This window comes from Ovis aries, chromosome 2, assembly GCF_016772045.2.
Source record: "Ovis aries strain OAR_USU_Benz2616 breed Rambouillet chromosome 2, ARS-UI_Ramb_v3.0, whole genome shotgun sequence".
Classification (NCBI taxonomy): domain Eukaryota; kingdom Metazoa; phylum Chordata; class Mammalia; order Artiodactyla; family Bovidae; genus Ovis; species Ovis aries.
Window position 1 is genome coordinate 131,964,041 of NC_056055.1, and position 10,958 is coordinate 131,974,998.

General features: G+C 38.2%; 1 pseudogene; it reads left to right on the top strand.

The window, feature by feature from the left end:
- Window positions 1-2,091: 2,091 nt before the first annotated feature.
- LOC101102627 (histone H3.3A-like) lies at window positions 2,092-2,942 on the top strand (annotated as a pseudogene).
- The last annotated feature ends 8,016 nt before the right edge of the window (window positions 2,943-10,958 follow it).

The following is a 10,958-nucleotide window of genomic DNA, read 5'->3' on the forward strand; positions in this document are numbered from 1 at the left end:
TAAGGCAATTAAAATATTTGAACTTTCCATTGAAGATAATAAAGTACAAAGGTTGCTAAAAAAAAAAAAAAAAGGCTCTGGTGGGCATGCCAGCTGGGTCCTGCACATCCTGTGCCTCAAGGGGAGCATGTGGCTGAAGGAGGATCACAAAGGACCTCTAAAGTACGAGGTCCAGAGCTACGGCTGCCTCAGCTAACACAAGGGCAGTTCTGAACTGTACATATATTTACTGTTCAACTGTTAAGCATTTCCTGGCAAGAAAAACCTGTCAAATCAGTTCCTCATAGATATGAAACCTCACAATCTTCTTACTTTATTATAAAGCTCTATTCCATAATCATAAGACTGTAAAAATATTCAAGTCACTACATATGTCTTAACTTCCAAAACAAAAACTATTGTTTTATATTGGTTTGGAGATATTAATAAACAGTGGTAGTCAAATTCATCAACATAGAGGAAATCAATATTTACAGAAAGGAAATTAGAAGTAATTCATAAGATCTAGATTTCTTTTTTCAAAACCTAAGTCACAAACTAAACAGATGGAGACCAATTTCCCTTTAGGGACAGGAGCCTTGACATCTGAAGGCTAAATGTATGTAGATGAGTGAAACAATATACCCTACTGCCCAGGCTTTTATTGAAGAGGCCGAGAAGTAAAAGTCAAGATTGGGGGGAGGGCCTGGGTCTGTCTCACAGAGATACCTCTCTAGTTCAGTTCAGTGTCTCCATTGTGTCCGATTCTTTGCAACCCCATGGACTGCAGCACGGCCAGGTTGCCCTGTCCATCATCAACTCCCGGGGTGCTCTCATTTGGATTCCCTTGACTTATCCACACCTGACTCCCAGGAATTCTGGCCCAAACACAACATTCTCTTCTTTGGTTCCATTCAGCAGAGCTGTCACCCACTGACATTTCCAAAATATCTTCACTAGACAGTATGGGCAAAGTAAAGGAAATAACTAGACTCAATTAGGAATAACCTAAATATGGCCTTACTTCTAGGATAAGGTTCCTGGTTCTGAATTAATGAACTATATTTTAACACCACAGGTTATCACTTTCCAGGTAGCTTTCCACAAGGACTTCCTGCCTCTCTCTTGGCTGGGGCAGGAGGTAGGGGTGGGAGTTCTGCCTCCATTTCACCTTCCCAGCTCACCAGGAACAATTTAATCATCCATTTGTTTCTGTCCTGTTGGATAGGCATCACATACACAGAAGCATATTCATAGATTCCTCTGGATTCCCTCACAGAGGCCCTGATTTCAGCTGGAAAGAAAAGTTTCTTGAAAAATTGAGGCTTTTGTTGATTTACTAATAGATAAACTTCACTGCTCAGCTCTCTCTGCAAAAGAAGAACACAGAAGAGACCCTTTTCCCTTCCCCAATAGCAGGGCAATGAACTTATCCATTATCAGCTCTCAGGAGGATATACTGATCACAGAACAATGTGTGAGCATTAGCAGAAACATAGTGTAGCCCAAATGAGTGTTGCCTTAAAGTAGAAGAAAAGGGAATTATCTCAGTCACTGCAGCCAGGGAAGACATTTAATATTACTATGAATAAAGTGTTATCAGTTCAGTTCAGTTCAGTTCAGTCACTCAGTCGTGTCCGACTCTTTGCGACCCCATAAATCGCAGCACGCCAGGCCTCCCTGTCCATCAGCAACTCCCAGAGTTCACTTAAACTCATGTCCATTGAGTCGGTGATGCCATCCAGCCATCTCATCCTCTGTCGTCCCCTTCTCCTCCTGCCCCCAATCCCTCCCAGCATCAGGGTCTTTTCCAATGAGTCAACTCTTCGCATGAGGTGGCCAAAGTACTGGAGTTTCAGTTTTAGCATCAGTCCTCCCAATGAACACCCAGAACTGATCTCCTTTAGGACGGACTGGTTGGACCTCCTTGCAGTCCAAGGGACTCTCAAGAGTCTTCTCCGACACCACAGTTCAAAAGCATCAATTCTTCAGCGCTCAGCCTTCTTCACAGTCCAACTCTTACATCCATACATGAGCACTGGAAAAACCATAGCCTTGACTAGATGGACCTTTGTTGGCAAGTGTTATAGCCCTCCCTTTTTTGACCAATCGGGATAGACTTTTAAAATGGAATACAGAATTGTGTTCGCAGCCGCCGCTCTGCCGCCGTCACTCTCCAATGCCAGCGCCGCCTCTAGCTCGCCGAGCTCCAGCCGAAGGAGAAGGTGGGTAAGTAAGGAGGTCTCTATAACCATAGCTCGTACAAAGCAGACTGCCCACAAATCGACCAGCGGTAAAACACCGAGGAAGCAACTCGCTGCAAAAGCCGCTCGCAAGAGTGCATGCTTTACTGGAGGGGTGAAGAAACCTCATCGTTACAGGCCTGGTACTGTGGCACTCCGTGAAATTAGACGTTATCGGAAGTCACTGAACTTCTGATTTGCAAACTTCCCTTCCAGCGTCCGGTGCGGGAAATTGCTCAGGACTTCAAAACAAATCTGCGCTTCCAGAGTGCAGCAATTGGTGCTTTGCAGGAGGCAAGTGAGGCCTATCTGGTTGGCCTTTTTGAATACACCAACCTGTGTGCTATCCATGCCAAACGTGTAACAATTATGCCAAGACATCCAGCTAGCACGCCGCATACATGGAGAACGTGCTTAAGAATCCACTATGATGGGAAACATTTCATTCTTTAAAAAAAAAAAATTCTCTTCTTCCTGTTATTGGTAGTTCTGAACGTTAGATATTTTTTTTCCATGGGGTCAAAAGGTACCTAAGTATATGATTGCAAGTGGAAAATAGGGGACAGAAATCAGGTATTGGCAGTTTTTCCATTTTCATTTGTGTGTGAATTTTTAATATAAAGGTAGGGACATAAAGCATTAATGAAAGTCAAAATGTTTCAGTGAACAAGTTTCAGCAGTTCAACTTTATAACAATTATAAATAAACCTGTTAAATTTTTCTGGACAAAAAATAAAAATAAAATGGAATACAATTTAGAACTGCACTTATCAATATAGTATGCGCTAGTCACACTCAGTTATTTAAATTTTTATCGACATTAATTAAAATTAAATAAAAAATTTAAATTGAATTCCGCAGTTGTAGCAGCCATCTTGTAATGTTCAGTAGCCACATGTGGCTTATGGCTACTCTATTGAACAGCACAGAATGGATCATTTCCACCATCAGAGCAAGTTCTATAGGACAATGGTGATCCAGAAGGTATTCTTACCTCTAAAAAGGAATAGAATTTAAAATGTTTTGCTTAGAACCACAGTCTTGGGCAGAACACAAAACACTCAGGAATAAGATTAAAAACTGAGGGCCTCAAACATAGAAAAGGAAGGAAGCTTAGTTTTTTCTGTTTGTTTGTTTACTATCTGACAAGTTTCGGGACATTTGGAACATTTTGGAAGGAAGCGCAACTGATAAATAAGAAAAAAAATCTACACTGAAGTGAATTTTAAGGTGCATAAGTGGGGAGCAATAATAAATATCCTGATGTCTGAAGCGGAGTCCAGTGCAGACCAATTTAGGGGCAATGGAGAAGAGAGAATTGGCAAAACCAGAAAATAGAGATTGAGACTAAACCAAAAAAGATATTACTGTCTTAGTAGCCATATCTGACTAAGAGATCCAGCCAGTTCTTTAGGAGAAGGGACTCTATAAATTAATATCAGAACCCCAGGACCTGCCTTTTATAGTTGGATACAAATGATTTTGCTTAATTATTTCATAAAGTAGTATAAAGTGAAAAAAATGACACCTGATATCAGAGAGTGTTCAGGATGGTGGAAAATCAGATGAAGGATTTTCTTTATGAAAACTACAGGAGTGAAAAGGTAAATAGAAAATATAAATTGTAGAAAGCATATAGACCTGCTTTTGATGCTACCTGCCTCTAATTATTTTCTTTTAATTCACATTACCTTTAAATATATATTATCTATGTTGTGTGGTTCAGGTATATAAGATTTCATTAATTCATTCATCTTTCTCAAGGTTTCTGTCTGAGAAATTGATTCTTTTGAGGACCAGCTATCACTAGTCATATTTTGGTTGCTCTTAAACCATTTATTTGGGCTTCCCTGCTGGCTCAGTAAAGAATATGCATGTAATGCAGGAGACCCAGGTTTGATCCCTGGGTCAGGAAGATCTCCTGGAGAAGGAAATGGCAACCCACTCCAGTATTCTTGCTTGGGAAATCCCCTGGACAGAAGTCTAGCAGGCTACAGTCCACGGGGTTCCCACGAGTCGGACACGACTTGGCAACTAAACAGCTACAAACCATTCATCTCCTATGCATTTGATAAGCCTGTTGCTATGGGATGATCAGGCACAGGTCTGCTCCTGAACTAGACCACTCTTGATGAAGGACCCAGAATTTGATTACATGTGAGAAGCAGAAGAGTGTATATTTTCTTTTCTTAAATAATGAAATGAAGAATTATAAATAGACGTGTGTGTGTGTGTGTGTGTGTGTGCTCCATCACTTTAGTTGTGTCCAACTCTTTGTGACCCCATGGACTATAACCAGCCAAGCTCCTCTCATGGGATTCTCCAGGCAAGAATACTGGAGTGGGTTGCCGTGCCCTCCTCCAGGAGATCTTCCAGACCCGGGGATCGAACTGCATCTCCTGCGTCTCCTGCATTGCAGGAGGATTCTCTACTGCTGAGCCACCAGGGAAGCCCATATACATAGACACATGCTGTGCTGTGCTTAGTCACTCAGTTGTGTCCCACTCTTTGCGACCCCATGGACTGTAGCCCACCAGGCTCCTCTGTCCATGGGGATTCTCCAGGCAAGAATACTGGACATACATGTACACAATTAATTTTGAAGCCACCCCCACTCCATGATGTAGCAAGTTTTATAACGTATTTTGAATGTTCTTATGACTTCCTTCCTCAGTTATAGGTAGAGTTCAACAGAACTATTTTAGGCCATTTCCTTCTCCAGGGAATCTTCCCAACCCAGGAATTGAACCCAGGTCTCCAGCATTGCAGGCAGATTCTTTACTGACTGAGCTACAAGGGAAGCCCATTCTCAGCCTACAGTGAAGTGAAAATACTGTACAAAGTTTAGTTTATAGCAGCCTAGGTGTCAAAGGGAGATAAGCGGAGTTTAAGAGAAGAAACACCAAATGTGTGCCTAGTTGCTGATGGAGGACAGCCAACACAAGCGACCGTTTCCATCCACCCCACCACTTTCTCACTATTCATTAGTGCCCTCCTGCTTCTCATGTCTCTTTTTGTCCAGTCTGATTCTGATAATTCTCCAGTAAAATACTGGTAACTTCCATTTCTGCACTGCTTTTTCTGATGGGCTAAATTCCAGCCTTGTAAGAACCAAACTACCCTATTTTCTCCTGTCCTGCATCTGAGCAGCTGAACACTGATGAAGAAAATGACACAATGGCCTCACTTTATCTTTGGAATCTTAGTCCTCAAAAGCGCTCTTTATAGAATACAGCCAACACACTACTTTCCTGATAGCTTTCTTTCTGTGGCTCTTGAAAATACTATTTCATGCTTTCTTCTCCCTGCTCAAATGTGCTATCTCACGCCACTTCCAAACTTTCAGCTGACAATCTTACAACAGTCTTTGTCGAGAATATAGACATCATTGAACAGAAGCTTTGTGCTTTCCATTTTCAGCTTTCAACAAATGTGGATTCCTACCGCCCCAACCCCCATCAATGCCAAAACATGTTCTCTGGATCCTAGCTGCTCTAGAAACCTCAAGGACTTTGCTCCTTGACTTACCCACTCTATCTCTCATCAACCACTCCTTCTTCCTGGGATCATTTCCAACAATATAAAAACATGCCCTAGTGTCCATTCTAAAAAGCTTTCCTTGATCTTATCATCATCTCTCCATCTACTGTACATTTCTCTATTAACCTTCACAGCAAAATTTCTCCACCTCTTCACTTCCCCTTCCCTCCACAGGACTCTTCAGTCTGGCTTCAGCTCTGCAGTCCACCCAAACTGCTCTTACTAAATACCATAGGTTGTTCTTAGTGACTTCCATGTGGTGAAATCCAATGCATACCTTTTTATCGACCTCTTACTGGACCTTTTAACTGCACTTTTCTCAACTTTCTCATGGTTTCCTCTTCTACCAACTTCTAAATGTTGGGGTTCTCTGAGCGTTCATCCAGGGCCCCAAGTGCTTCTCTTCTCTAGGTAATTCCTCCAGTCTAAACCTATTCTCTGAGTTATGAACATAGTTTTCCAAGTTCTTACTAAAACCTTTCCATTTAATGTTTCACAGGCAGTTCAAGCTTAACATGTGTAAGACTGAACTCAATGAATTTTGTCCTATCAAACCTCTAGGGTTTTTCTTGTTGGTGAATGATACCACATTCCACTTAATTGCTCAAGTTAGAAACCTCACTTCTCATATCTAATTAATCATCAAATCCTGTGTCTATCTTTCAAATACACATAAGAAGTCAATGTGAGGTTGCCATTTCTCCCTTCTCTCACTGGAAATCATGCAAAAATAAGAAGAAGAAAGAAAGAAAGAAGAAAAGAAAAAAGGAAGGAAGGAAGAAGGGAAGAAAAGAAGAGAGGAAGGGGGAAAGGAAGGAGAAAAAAGGAAAGCTAGAAAAAACTCACCTGCCATATTTCCCATTATACTAAGGAAATAGCTGAAATCCAAAACCACAAAAAAAAAAAAAAAAGGGAGGAGTAGTTCTCCCAAAGCAGCGGAGATCAGGCAGGGGTGCACTTAGAGAAAGCAGAGAGAAGGTCTATGAGTGTAAGTCTTAGAGGCGGCAAAGCTCATCTCTTAACGGTGACAGGTACATCTTCATTTCCCACATTGAAAATCCTTGTTTATAATAGGAAGGACAAAGTACACATGTTGGCCATGGAAGTACAAGGATCTGTTTGGTTATGAGTAGCAGTGCAAGAGGATCTAAACAAGGAAATATTGTGACAAGCTATATTTACAGGAAGCAGTCTGTCTCTATGGCACAGCAGAAAAATGCATGGTGAAAATCCACTGCCTGCATCCTCTGGCTGAGCAGAAGCATAAGTTAAACACAATTACACGAACTTAAGGTTATAAAGACATTTAAGCTAGCCTGGGACTGGCCCCACTCTTTCTACTACATGAACCTCTTGCAAATAGTGGCATAGGAAAAATTCAGCTGTTGCAGAGATAAGTAATCAAGAAGGAATATTCATAGTATCCATACATAGATACTACTCAAAGAAAAAAAAAAAGAGGGTTAATAAAGCACACTTACCAGAAAAATTTTCCACAGAGCTGCTAGAAATTATGATCAAACATTTTACTGTGAATCTTCAGAAGAGAATAAATGAATCTCCTCTATAAGTAAAAACCATAAAGCAGAGATAGAAGAGCTCATGAAACAGATATTAACACAACAGGGAGAAATGAGATGTGAACTGATAGGGTACATGGAAAAGTGAAAGAACAAAAGGGTCCATTGTGAAAGCAAAAGGTGAAAACTACATGGGCCAATAGATCCTGGTGAAAATACAGAAAGGGACAAACTGGACGGAAATGAGGAAGCAAGCAACACGAAATGGAAATGAAAATAAATTTTAAAGGATTAGAAAGTAACGGTAGATCAACTGTATAGCACAAGGAACTCTACTCAATACTCTGTAATGACCTGTCTGGAAAAGCAATCTAAAACAGGTGTGGATATATGCGTAACTGACTCATTTTGCTGTGCAGCAGAAACTAACACAACATTGTAAATCAACTATACTTCAATAAAAATGTACAAAAAGAGTGTAATGGGAGATAGAAAAGGCAAGCAAAGGAGAGCCAAACGCGTCATTGATGTCTGAGGAAAACAAACAAAAGTAAATGATAATTAAAGATATAATAATGGAAATTTTTCTTAAAATAAAATAATACTTGAACCTGCATCTTGAAAGGATCCAATATGTTCAAGGAGAAACTCACTCAAACGTAGCCTACTAAAGTTGCTGAATTTGAAAGATCAGTAAAAAAAAAAATTGAGCTAGCTACAGACTTCTCCATAGCAATATAAATGCTAGAAAATCTTTAAGGAAAAAAAAGATGTAAGCCAAAGATGTTACCTAATTGTTGCTCAAGTGTAAAAATATAAAGCAAAGTTTTAAGCATGCATATTGTTCCCTTGAGCCCTACTTAATGTCTCGATCTGATGACAGGTTAAACAAGAGATGACCTGAGAAACTGCTACAGAGGGTTGGCGGGGAGCAATGGCTATATTTATCTAAGAATAAAACAGAACAGGGATCAGGGTGACAGAACAAAAGGTAAAGCTTATATGCCTGACAATGCAAAAGTGAAAAACTAATAAGGGTTACCAGGGGCAAGGGGAAAGAAAGTAAATTGCACATAAATATGTTAATTTCCTTATTTTTAATAGCTGAAAGTCAATTATAAATAAAAATTTTAAAATATGCAGTAGAAAAGGAGTAGGAGGTGGAAGAGAAAATATTAATCAATGCTTACAGTAGGAAAATAGTAGATATGTCTGATGAAGAGAGGATTGGGGCATTCTATAAAGTTGTAATTGAGAAGAGAACAACTAGAGCAATATCAATTTTCTATTTAGCATAAGAAATACACAAGGGAAAAAATCAAAGAACACTGACTACTAGTTACATCATCTTAAAAAGATAAAACTATTACAAAACAACATGAAAAACCTGAAACCAAATGTCTGTCCAGTCAGTGAATACACGTGGGTTAAACTCACCTGTTTTCCAAAACGGATATTTTGTTTGTATCACAAAGTGAATTCAGTGCTGAATTCAAGAGATATACCTAAAACAAAGTAATTCAGTAAGGGTATAAAACAAAAAAAAAGATGAGCCAAAGTAAATTGGGCAAATACAAAGGAAAAGAAAGCGGAGATTGTGATCTTATAGCAGACGAGGTTGGATTCAGGGGGAAATCTATTAAAAGAAAAAAGTAGGGCTCTTTATAGCATTCAAGAGTGCAATTCACTAGAAAATATGAATAATTTATATCTATTATTAAATAAAATAGCATTAACATTCATAAAGCAAAAATCCAAGGTGATGCAATAAGAAATAGAAATGCATCAATGAAGGGAAATTAGTCACTTCGGCCCACAATAGATCACGAAGACAAAAAATAAGTAAAATTTAATAAATAATATAGTGAGTAAGACAGTCCTTATTGTTAAAACAGAGAATATATCTTCAAGTTTCCAAAAGAAATTTATAAAAATTGACCATGGAATAAGCCATAAAGAAAATTTCTACAAATTGTGGAAAGGAAAAATGTGAACAATATTCTCCAATCACAATACAGTAAGAATAGAAATTAATAGCAAAACCAGATTACATCAAGTTTCTACCATTATTACCTAGAAACTTGAAAAGCAGTCTCTCTCAACTCGGGTGATACATGAAATTCAAATTAAAATTGGAGACTATATAGGAAATAAGGACAATGAAAAACTAGAACCAATGAGTTACAGGTAAAGTACTGCACAGCGGTATCTTATAGGACTTCTAATAAGAAGGAAAGAATAAACATATATGAGTTAATAAGTTATACAGTAAATCACAAATTAGTCTTAAGGAAAGAGAAAAAAATGAATAGATAAAACAGAAATCAATAAGTTAGAAAAGTTTAAAGTAGTGAAACTAATAAATACATACAAAAACTACCTTTTAAGAAAAACACAGTAACAATATAGCATAAACTTAAAAAATCACAAGGAAATGTAGAAAGCACAAATACACAGAATAAGAAACAAAAAGGGAGAAATAATCACTTAGGCAAAGGAAACGAAAAGAATCATGGGACTGCACTTAATCCTGTCATAGATAACTGTATCTATGAATATAAAGTTGGACACAGGGATGCAGAAATGAACAGACACTTGAAACTAGCTATAGGCCTCGTTTTAACAATACCTTATTTATGGTATTATTTAGGTATACTATAATGTATATATAATTGCCCCAAATTGACTCCAGAAGAGATAAAATGTCTGCCTGGAATGCAGGAGACCAGGGTTCGATCCCTGGGTTGGGAAGATCCCCTGGAGAAAGAAATGGCAACCCACTCCAGTACTCTTGCCTGGAGAATCCCATGGAGGGAGGAGCCTGGTAGGCTACAGTCCATGGGGCCGCAAAGTGTGAGCGACTTCACTTTCACTTTCATTTTACCACAGAAGGAAAATGTTGTGTAAAACCTAATCCGTTTTCCTTTCTCTTGATGAAAAACATCAGGCCCAGAAGTTTCACATGAAACGCATAGGGGAACAGATAATTCTGTTATTTAAAGTGTTTCAGAGCATATTAAAAGAAGAAAACCCCTTAAATTATTTTAATGAACCCTAATAACTGTTTTTAAAAAGTGCAAACCAAATTCACTTATGACTATGACTGTAAAATTCCTTTAAAAAATTGTAAGAATTCAGTATCACACTGAGACTACAATATATCAGACCAAGTAAAATCTAATCTAAAAAAATATAAGGATAATGCAATATTAGGAAATTTAACATAGAATAATTTATTATATCAATAGATCTAGTGAGAAAATAATTTTCATATATGCTATTAAGATATTTGATAATGTTCAATATTTATTATTGGTTTAAGAAAATAAACCTCTCAACCACATAGGATTAGGAGAAAACTTGCTTGACATGATAAGATACTCATACCTAAACCCTAAAAACCAGCACTATGCTGAATGGATAAATACTGGAAACATCCTTGTTAAAGTCAGGAACAAGTCAAGGATGTTCTAGAAGTTAAAACTAAACATTATTTAACACTTTTTTGAAGTACTAGCTAATATAGTTAGAAAAAAGGGGATAAAATGGGTATAATTATTATAATTTACAAATGATATGATTGTATATTTGAAAACCCCCCCAAAAATTTGAAAAATGATGTGATTGAATATTTGGAAAATCCCAGGAAATCTTACAAAAACTCTTAAGAGAATAC